The sequence below is a fragment of the Coregonus clupeaformis genome, chromosome 11 (assembly GCF_020615455.1).
Source record: "Coregonus clupeaformis isolate EN_2021a chromosome 11, ASM2061545v1, whole genome shotgun sequence".
Classification (NCBI taxonomy): Eukaryota; Metazoa; Chordata; class Actinopteri; order Salmoniformes; family Salmonidae; genus Coregonus; species Coregonus clupeaformis.
In genome coordinates, this window is record NC_059202.1 from 4,070,676 (window position 1) to 4,082,211 (window position 11,536).

Genomic DNA, 11,536 nt, shown 5'->3' on the forward strand with positions numbered 1-11,536 from the left:
TCAAATGCTATAATAACTACATTTTAAACCTTGAGTGTTTACCTTATATTGCAAATGATATCAATAGTTACAGTTGTAAATGCACTATAGTTACAGAGCCTAGACACATTTACAGAATATATAAACAAATCTCACTCCATAATATTATTCCATCAATCCAATTAGTATGATGAACTGAGGTTGTAAAATTACTGTAATGATAGTCTTTTACATTCTTGTGCATAATGCAAAATCTAATAATCTATTTATAATGTTGCACCAAGATGCACATGGTATAACTAATTGGTCGGATGCTCTCATGATAGAGGACAGCAGTATAGTTGGGAAGATTAATAGTCTGTCTCTTTTGCAGAATTATATACAGTAAATTCAAATGCCACAATCTTAGCAAGAGGGCACACAGGCTCAGAACTCTGAACAGGGGAGGTGTGTCAATGAAGTCACATGTGTAAACACGCTGCCAGTTGACCACGTGGTCCACTGCGCTCAGGAGAGGCTCAGAGAGGGAAGTAGGATGAAGTTGCCCTGGTGCACCCGATTAGACCGTTTCTACATCCATCTTTGGACGTTTAAATTAATGATATGTACCCATTGATTCTTGAATAAATGCCTAATGAGCTTAGTTCAACTGGCCCGCACCCAAAAATGCTTGTGCCCCCCCCCCACTTGAGGCACAGATCTCTTAAAAAAATTACTTTAATTTTATATTATAATAGTTGCTAATTTTGTGTTGCATTAATGTTGCATTCTTTATCATTAAAACATTAAAAATATAAAGAAACAATGGTGTGATTTTGTTTGATTGATGGGAATCTACACTGCAACAGCCTATCACGGCCTTAATAAAAAGAACGTTAGGCTACATACGTGACGTAGCCTACGTCAGTGTAGCCGCTCAACAGTTACCGCGCATTTTTTAAAGCTGGATGAGTTTTCGCCGGCTTACTCGCTTCAGTTCGTCATGGATATCCGTAAGTGGTTGAAAAGCCCACCAACAGTATCCTCTGCCAAATTGGATACGACACCGACGACTCCTGATGTTGTAGTTGGAGAAGGAGACCCTGGACGACAGTCTGAGCCTGATGCTATAGTAGCTCCGTGGAGTCCGACCCTGGGCCTGGCAGGACCTGCAGGTCAAGTGCAACCGCGACTGGGGCAGCATTTGGGCCACAACTGCCTGTTGAATCAGTGGGTGTGAGTGACCTCGCCATGGACAAACTGGTTGTGTTGAGGAAATATCCAGTCAAAATGTTTGGTAAAAAAAAAACGATAATTTTCCTCTAGCTGGTATTTGAACAGGGACTGGCTTGAGTACTCGGTGGAAAAGGACTCCGCATTTTGTTATGCATGCAGGAAATTCAAATCTGTATCATCGGACGCGACCTTCTTCTTCTTCAAGGGATTTAATGATTGGAAACATGCAATTGGAACAGGCAAGGGCTTAAATAAGCATGCAGCTTCAAAAGAACATTTAGCCTGTGAAGCAATGTGGAGAGATTCAGAAAAACGTAGAGAGACAGGAAAATAGATTTCCACTCTCTTAAATGCAGAGCAACTGGCTCGCAACAGATACTACATGTCAGCTGTAATTGATATGCTGGAGTTTTTAGTGGTGAATCAATTGCTGTTACATGGAGATAATGCTGGTTTTGCCAGTGTGCTAGGTGATAATAGCTCAATGGGGCTGTTTTTGTCTCTTTGAGTACACCATGCGCAAAGATCCCGAATTGACACGGATTACAAAAACAATCCCACAGAATGCACGCTATACCAGCCCACAGATACAAAACGAGATTATCGAAATGATGAGCAAACAGAGGAGATAGTGAGACAAGTCGGCGATAGCTGGTATTCAATTAAAGTGGATGGCACACGGGATCCTTTAGGCCAAGAAAACATATCTGTAGTTGTGCGTTTTGTTGACAAAAACTATGGTCTGTGTGAGCGCCTCTTGGTAATGGCCACATCTGAGAAAGGTGATGCAGAGGCTCTGACAGGTGTCATCATTGAGACAAAATCCTGAGTAAAGTTTATGATGGCGCATCACTCATGTCTGGCAGGCATGGTGGTGTGCAGAAATTGCTCAAAAACAAGCTGGATCGTAACATACCATATATTCACTGCTTTAATCACCAACTTCATCTGGTTGTGATTCATGCCATGTCCAGTGAAGCAGCTGTCGATGATTTTTTTTAGAGTATGCAACATGCTGTACAACTTCATCAGGAAGCCAACTGTGGCTATTCTGTACAAAGGCGATACCCTGAAACGTCTCTGGGACCAGAGATGGACTGGCCACTTGGCAACAGTCAAAGTTGTGGTGAAGAGTATATCATATTCACATTACTGACCGAGGTGGAAAACACACGAGGCCTTGGAGCGGAGGTGCGCGTCGAGGCTACGGGGCTGCTTCGTGCCATTACGCAGCGCAGTTTTCTTTTCATTGCGCACCTTGTTATGAAACTGTTGTCACTTTTCGAGCCGCCTAACAGACTACCACAGGCCGAAGATATGGACTTGTTCACTGCGGTGACACTTGTGAACAGCGCTTCTGACTGCGTGAAGACACTGCGCACAGAAAACGAGTTTTCTGCATTGTGGGATCTCTGCGCTCCTCCAGCATCGGCCACCGAGGCTGTGCCGGTGACCGACCCTGGTCCAAGCAAGAGAAGACGCACAATTAATAAGAACCTCCGCGGATTTGCAGTTGAAGAAACAGTTGGTCAGCCACAAAGTGACATAGATGAAAAGACTGAGTTCATGAGATTGTTTTACAGTGTTATGATGCTGTGCAAGGAGAGATGAATGCGCGTTTTGGAGAGCGCAGTAGCGAGCTCATTGGCGCACTGGCTGCTTTGAACCCAGAGGCCGAGGATAATTTCCTGGACCCATCAAAGGTAACACCTCTCCTGGTATTAGCTGGAACTGATGTGGTTGAATCTGAATATACTGTGGCTCATGAGTTCCTGGTGAAGAAAATGACTGACACCCGGTTCCCCCCGAAGATGGAAAATGGACAATAGCCAACATCCTCAGCACATTCAACTGTGCACTCCAGGCTATGCCGACAGTTCTCACAGACTACACACTTGCCCTAACTTTAGGAGCTTACACAGCAATGTGTGAAAACTCATTTTCCACGCTCAAAAGCGTCTTCTCAGAGCATCGGCGCAGTATGCTGCACAGACGCAAGGCCCAGCTGATTCAGCTTTCTTTTGAAAAGGACCTCACTCACAAGTTTAAGTCCGAGTGGAAGGATACTTTGATGAGGAGGTTCTGCTCGGAGAAACACCGCCTCCCGCTGTACTGACAGGAGGGACTGGAGAGAGGACAGCGCTGCCTCCACTCAAAGTACCGGTAGGTTCAAAGTCTCTGTGTGTGTGTCTCATGGCAATGCATATCCCTCTGTTGACTGCTTTAAAAAGCAATGTTTGAGAGATGCTTCTGGTGTTACATCTAATATGTTGTATAGTCAAGTGTTTTATGGATATTCATAACATTGCTTCTATGTAATGTGGTGTAGGCTATAGGCTACCTGGTCATATTGCTGTTGGTTATGTTTAATGTGATGATTACGTGCTGCGCAAATAGAGTATATGATTATTATAAATATAGGTACTATAGGCTAATAATAATTGTGCCCTGCCCTCCCATGCATTTCATATGCCCCCCTTAAGACTGAGGTCTGGCGACGGGTCTGCCCCACCAGAACCCCAAAAGCTTGTATTACACCAATGTTTGTAAACAAAGTAAATGTAAACACACACTGTATAGCCTCAAGCTATATCATGGATGGTCAGTCCTTGCATCCATAGCTCTGTATATGAATTTGAGAGTGGTAACATTTCTCCAGCCCCACCCCATAGCTTTTTACCCAAACAGGAACGTGGAATAGGCTTTATTGTTTCAACTGCTGTTTGCCGCTTTAAGTGCTTTTCATTTGCTTCATATTGTAACCTGCAGGAGGCTCTCTATGTGAGTGCAGTATAATGAAAAGACTGGCTCCTACAACCCTGACCAAGGGCTTTTGGTCTTGCTGGCAAAGGCTAATTACCTTTCAGTTAGACCAAAAGGCCTGAAGGCTCTTGTTCAAAGACTAGGAAACACTTACATACACCCGTTACAATGTAATATTTCATATATCTTTGTTGTTGTGGTTGTTGTAGGAAGACACCTCATAACGGCTAACATCAGGGGCACCCTTGTGTCTTATCATGAACGGGGTATGAAAAGGAGGTCCTCAGCCCTGGTGACGGAGGTCACTGCAGCTACAGGACTACCTGTGTCTGTAGTTAAGGTATGAAATGAAGGGAAGGGGTGGGGTGGGTGGGGGGTGAGAGGGAGGTGGAATTAGGGACATGTGAGGACAGGGTTGGTGGATTTTGAGGGGTTAGTGGCAAGAGGGATTGGGGCAACAAATTGATTTCGGGGAAAGAACTAGGATGTGTTCTGATACCCTGCATCCAGAAGTGTTCAGGCTTTCATTTCACCTCATACATGTAAATGCGTTGGATTGGTGCAAGCATAATGGGAAGACATTCCACCACAGCACAAGACCACTGAACGACCCCAGGCCAAGTGTTTTCTTTCCTAACCCCCTGTATTATTAGAATATTGTGAAATAAAGAATAAACAATCCACCACCTGAAACACTGCGGATTAGGCAGGATCAGGCAACAGTGTAAAATCATGTTTAATTACTGTACTGTAAACAGCATTTTATCAACACAGAAGTTATACAGTGTTATGCTTGAATGTTTTTAGTTGAGTTACATCTAACGACAATGCTTTCCTTTCAAATTACAGAACTGGATTGGTAACTATGGGCGTTTACTTAATACGTCCTGCAACACCCGGCGCCACAAAGCTGCTGGTTATAAGCGCAGTGTCTGCCTATAACTTGTTTTGCGCAGAGGTGCTGAAGGGGAAAGGTATGTATTCTCAGATTCATGTTTATTCCAACATAAATGTAGTCCTACATTCTGATTTGAAATGTTGAGAATTGCGCTATTACTTTAATCTCTCCATTCCATAATGCGTATTTCCACAGTAATCATTTTTTAGTCCGAAAAATATGATATATTCCTCATTTCCTGCTGGATAATTTTGAAAGTGGGTTTTAAAGTAAGAGTATTATTTAAATAATGATATTAACTGGCCAATTACATCTTTTTTGGGGGTGTTTTTTCCCCGATTCACTACTACTACTAATAATTCATTTTAATTTGGCGGACGCCTTTCAGGACACTCAAGGACATCTTACGTTAAAGGTAGACCTACATAAAATGAAATGCGATACATAAAGTCATAAAATCAAGTGCATCAATCAACAGCAAAATAAAATTTAAACAATCTAAAATCAAAGGACCAGACAAAATATGACAGATAAAAAGAGGAGGGAGGGGTTGGGAATAGGATACAAACCCTGTTTAGGGTAAGGGTTTGGTTTAAGGTGGTAGGGTACCCGGTTTAGGGTAAGGGTTTGGTTTAAGGTGGTAGGGTACCCGGTTTAGGGTAAGGGTTTGGTTTAAGGTGGTAGGGTACCCGGTTTAGGGTAAGGGTTTGGTTTAAGGTGCTAGGCTTGGGAATGGGAGCTAAAGGCCCGGGCACCCATGGTGGAATGGGGGGAGACAAGCCGACCAGCAGAGGAGGAGCGGAGGGAGCGGGAGGGGGCATAGACTGGGAGAAGATCAGAGAGGTATGTGGCTGCCAGGTTGTGGAGGGCTTTGTAGGTGACGAGGAGTATGTAAAAGTTAATGCAGGATTGCACAGGGAGATTGGTTTGATGTGTTCAGTTGATCTGGAGCTGGTGTGGATTCTGGCAGCAGAGTTCAGAACCAGTTGGAGTCTTGTGATGAGGTTGGTGGGGGTCTGGTGAGGAGAGTGTTACAGTAGTCTAGTCAGGAAGTAACCAAGGCATGAATGAGGGTTTCGGTGGTGGAGTGTTACAGTAGTCCAGTCAGGAAGTAACCAAGGCATGGATGAGGGTTTCGGTGGTGGAGTGTTACAGTAGTCCAGTCAGGAAGTAACCAAGGCATGGATGAGAGTTTCGGTGCTGGAGTGTGACAGTGAGGGGTGGAGCCTGGAGATATTGCGGAGGTGGAAGAATGCTGTCCGGGTGCTGGTTTTTATGTGGGGTTGGAAAGAGAGGGAACTATCCAGGGAGACACCGAGGCTTTTGACTTGTGTTTACAGAGGGACGGGGAAACCATCTGTGGTGATGCTTGGAGAGAGTGGATTTAGAGCCGATGAGCATGAACTCTGTCTTGTTGCTGTTGAGTTTGAGGAGGTTCATGCTCATCCAGCTCTGGATGTCGTGAAGGCAGATGATGAGGGAGGGGAGTGGTGGGTTTGGTGGAGAGGTAGAGCTGGGTGTCATCAGCATAGCAGTGGAAGTGAATTTTATGATGTTGCATGATCTCACCCAGGGGTAGGAGGAATATGGATTCTTCTGACAATAAGCTTTCATGGTTGAGGAAGGTTATTGCACATTAATGAGTGATTTACAGGAATGAGGTCCATGGTTTGCATCATAAGTGAAATGTATTCAGAAATCTATTACTTAAACCTATACGGTTCACTACAAATCACTTATCAATCCATAATCATTCAGCAGTTGTGAGATGGATGCCCATGTAAGTAGTAATGACAGTGTATCTAGTCACACTGCATCAAGCTGTGTGACTCAACCCATTTATCCTCAGAGTTCGTACTGCTTGGTGACCTAAATTGGGATATGCTTAATACCCCGGCCATCCTACAATCCAAACTAGATGCCCTCAATCTCACGCAAATTATCAACGAACCTACCAGGTACAACCCTAAATCCGTAACCATGGGTACCCTCATAGATATCATCCTGACTAATTTACCCTCTAAATACACCTCCGCTGTCTTCAACCAGGATCTCAGCGATCACTGCCTTATTGCCTGCGTCCGTAACGGGTCCGCGGTCAAACGACCACCCCTCATCACTGTCAAACGCTCCCTAAAACACTTTAGCGAGCAGGCCTTCCTAATTGACCTGGCCCAGGTATCCTGGATGGATATAGATCTCATTCCGTCAGTAGAGGATGCCTGGTTGTTCTTTAAAAGTAATTTCCTCTCAATCTTAAATAAACATGCCCCATTCAAAAAATACAGAACTAAGAACAGATATAGCCCCTGGTTCTCCTCAGACTTGACTGCCCTTGACCAGCACAAAAATATCCTGTGGCGTACTGCATTAGCATCAAATAGCCCCGCGATATGCAACTTTTCAGGGGAAGTTAGGAACCAATATACACAAGCAGTCAGGAAAGCAAAGGCTAACTTTTTCAAACAGAAATTTGCATCCTGTAGCACTAACTCCAAAAAGTTTTGGGACACTGTAATGTCCATGGAGAATAAGAGCACTTCCTCCCAGCTGCCCACTGCACTGAGGCTAGGAAACACTATCAGCACCGATAAATCTACAATAATCGAGAATTTCAACAAGCATTTTGCTACGGCTGGCCTTGCTTTCCACCTGGCTACCACTACCCCGGCCACCAACTCTGCACCCTCCGCTGCAACTTGCCCATGCCCCCCCCCCCGCTTCTCCTTCACACAAATTCAGACAGCTGATGTTCTGAAAGAGCTGCAAAATCTGGACCCCTACAAATCAGCTGGGCTAGACAATCTGGACCCTCTCTTTCTAAAACTAGCCGCCGAAATTGTCGCAGACCCTATTACTAGTCTGTTCAACCTCTCTTTCGTAACGTCTGAGATCCCCAGAGATTGGAAAGCTGCCGCGGTCATCCCCCTCTTCAAAGGGGGTGACACTCTAGATCCAAACTGTTACAGACCTATATCCATCCTGCCCTGCCTTTCGAAAGTATTTGAAAGCCAAGTTAACAAACAGATCACCGACCATTTCGAATCCCACCGTACCTTCTCCGCTATGCAATCCGGTTTCCGAGCTGATCATGGGTGCACTTCAGCCACGCTCAAGGTCCTAAACGATATTATAACCGCGATCGATAATAGACAGTACTGTGCAGCCGTCTTCATCGACCTGGCCAAGGCTTTCGACTCTGTCAACCACCGCATTCTTATTGGCAGACTAAATAGCCTTGGTTTCTCAAATGACTACCTCGCCTGGTTCACCAACTACTTCTCAGATAGAGTTCAGTGTGTCAAATCGGAGGGCCTGTTGTCTGGACCAATGGCAGTCTCTATGGGGGTGCCACAGGGTTCAATTCTTGGGCCGACTCTTTTCTCCGTGTATATCAATGATGTCGCTCTTGCTGCTGGTGACTCTCAGATCCACCTCTACGCAGACGACACCATTTTGTATACATCTGGCCCTTCATTGGACACTGTGTTAACAAACCTCCAAACGAGCTTCAATGCCATACAACACTCCTTCAGTAGCCTCCAACTGCTCTTAAACACTAGTAAAACTAAATGCATGCTCTTCAATCGAACACTGCTGGCACCCGCCCACCCGACTAGAATCACCACTCTCGACGGGTCTGACCTAGAGTATGTGGACAACTACAAATACCTAGGTGTCTGGTTAGACTGTAAACTCTCCTTCCAGACTCACATTAAGAATCTCCAATCCAAAGTTAAATCTAGAATCGGCTTCCTATTTCGCAACAAAGCCTCCTTCACTCATGCTGCCAAACATGCCCTCGTAAACTGACTATCCTACCGATCCTTGACTTCGGCGATGTCATTTACAAAATAGCCTCCAACACTCTACTCAGCAAATTGGATGTAGTCTATCACAGTGCCATCCGTTTTGTCTCCAAAGCCCCATACACTACCCACCACTGTGACCTGTACGCTCTTGTTGGCTGCTCCTCACTACATGTTCGTCGTCAAACCCACTGGCTCCAGGCCATCTATAAATCACTGCTAGGCAAATCCCCGCCTTATCTTAGCTCACTGGTCACCATAGCAGCACCCACCCGTAGTCTGCGCTCCAGCAGGTATATCTCACTGGTCATTCCCAAAGCCAACACCTCCTTTGGCCGCCATTCCTTCCAGTTCTCTGCTGCCAATGACTGGAACGAATTGCAAAAATCTCTGAAGCTGGAGACTCTTATCTCCCTCACTAACTTTAAGCATCAGTTGTCAGAGCACATTACCGATCACTGCACCTGTACACAGCCCATCTGAAATTAGCCCACCCAACTACCTCATCCCTATATTGTTATTTATTTTGCACCCCAGTATCTCTATTTGCACATAATCTCTTGCACATCTAGCATTCCAGTGTTAATACTAATTGTAATTATTTTGCACTATAGCCTATTTATTGCCTTACCTCCATAACTTGCTACATTTGCACACACTGTATATATATTTTCTGTTGTATTTTTTGACTTTATGTTTTTTACCCCATATGTAACTCTGTGTTGTTTTTATCGCACTACTATGCTTTATCTTGGCCAGGTCGCAGTTGTAAATGAGAACTTGTTCTCAACTGGCTTACCTGGTTAAATAAAGGTGAAATAAAAAAAATAAAAAATAAAAAAGCTACCCCTCAAACCTATATAACTAGTACACAGTAATAAATGCAGTATCAACATTGTTCTGAAACATGTTGGCTGGAGTTGTGCTGTTATCTAATAACAAATACCATTAGACTGTAATAACACTACCGGTCAAAAGTTTTAGAACACCTACTCATTCAAGAGTTTTTCTTAATTTTTACTGTTTTCTACATTGTAGAATAATAGTGAAGACATCAAAACTATTAAATAACACATATGGAATCATGTAGTAACCAAAAAAGTGTTAAACAAATCAAAATATATTTTATAGTTGAGATTCTTCAAATAGTCACCCTTTGCCTTGATGACAGCTTTGCACACTCTTGGCATTTTCTTAACCAGCTTCACCTGGAATGCTTTTCCAACAGTCTTGAATGAGTTCCCACATATGCTGAGCACTTGTTGGCTGCTTTTCCTTCACTCTGCAGTCCGACTCATCCCAAACCATCTCAATTTGGTTGAGGTCGGGGGATTGTGGAGGCCAGGTCATCTGATGCAGCACTCCATCACTCTCCTTCTTGGTAAAATAGCCCTTACACAGCCTGGAGGTGTGTTGGGTCATTGTCCTGTTGAAAAACAAATGATAGTCCAACTAAGCCCAAACCAGATGGGATGGTGTAACGCTGCAGAATGATGTGGTAGCCATGCTGGTTAAGTGTGCCTTGAATTCTAAATAAATCACAGACAGTATCACCAGCAAAGCACCCCCAAACCATAACACCACCTCCTCCATACGGTGGGAAATATACATGCAGAGATCATCCGTTCACCAACACCGTGTCTCACAAAGACACAATGGTTGGAACCAAAAATCTCCAATTTGGACTCCAGACCAAAGGACACATTTCCACCGGTCTAATGTCAATTGCTCGTGTTTCTTGGGCCAAGCAAGTCTCTTCTTATTATTGGTGTTTTAGTAGTGGTTTCTTTGCAGCAATTTGACCATGAAGGCCTGATTTACACAGTCTCCTTTGAACAGTTGATGTTGAGATGTGTCTGTTACTTGAACTCTGTGAAGCATTTATTTGGGCTGTAATTTCTGAGGCTGGTAACTCTAATGAACTTATCCTCTGCAGCAGAGGTAACTCTGGGACTTCCATTCCTGTGTCGGTCCTCATGAGAGCTAGTTTCGTCATAGCACTCGATGGTTTTTGCGACTGCAGATTGTCCGTATTGACTAACCTTCATGTCTTAAAGTAATGATGGACTGTAGTTTCTCTTTGCTTATTTGAGCTGTTCTTGACATAATATGGACTTGGTCTTTTACCAAATAGGGCTATCTTCTGTATACCCCCCTACCTTGTCACAACACAACTGATTGGCTCAAACGCATTACGAAGGAAATCAATTCCACAAATTACCTTTTAAGAAGGCACACCTGTTAACTGAAATGCATTCCAGGTGACTACCTCATGAAGCTGGTTGAGAGAATGCCAAGAGTGTGCAAAGCTGTCATCAAGGCAAAGGGTGGCTATTTGAAGAATCTCAAATATAAAATATATTTTGATTTGTTTAACAATTTTTTAGTTACTAAATGATTCCATATGTGTTATTTCATAGTTTTGATGTCTTCACTATTATTCTACAATGTAGAAAATAGTACAAATAAAGAAAAACCCTTGAATGAGTAGGTGTTCTAAAACTTTTGACCGATAGTGTATGTTATCCATTCCAAGCTCGCTGTGTCTTCCCTGTTAGATGAATGTGGTGGAAAAGGTTGGTTCCCCTACCGCTCTTTTGAGGAGGGGACCATCGTTATTAGATGTCTGGGGCATGAGTTAACCTGAAAGAAAAGCTGGAAGACATACTGGCAAGGCAGGGGACTCAAAAAAAAAAGAATTCCATTAAATTATTACTTGATATAACTGAATAGATATTGTAGGCCGGCCCCTGAAATGACTCTTAACAACTGTATGCAAGAGGTTTTATTGTGTGAAAAATAAGTAAGTGAAGCGCTGCACAATAATAGATTTTTGTAGATAGAAGTTCCATCCAGATATGGTGAGGGCCAG

The 11,536-nt window shown here is 43.7% G+C and overlaps 1 long non-coding RNA gene across 1 annotated transcript; it reads left to right on the top strand.

The window, feature by feature from the left end:
• Positions 1 to 725: 725 nt before the first annotated feature.
• LOC121576980 lies at positions 726 to 11,308 on the top strand. Its single transcript, XR_006661576.1, has 4 exons — positions 726 to 3,357; positions 4,167 to 4,297; positions 4,807 to 4,931; positions 11,223 to 11,308. It is a non-coding gene; the product is annotated as an uncharacterized LOC121576980 (long non-coding RNA).
• The last annotated feature ends 228 nt before the right edge of the window (positions 11,309 to 11,536 follow it).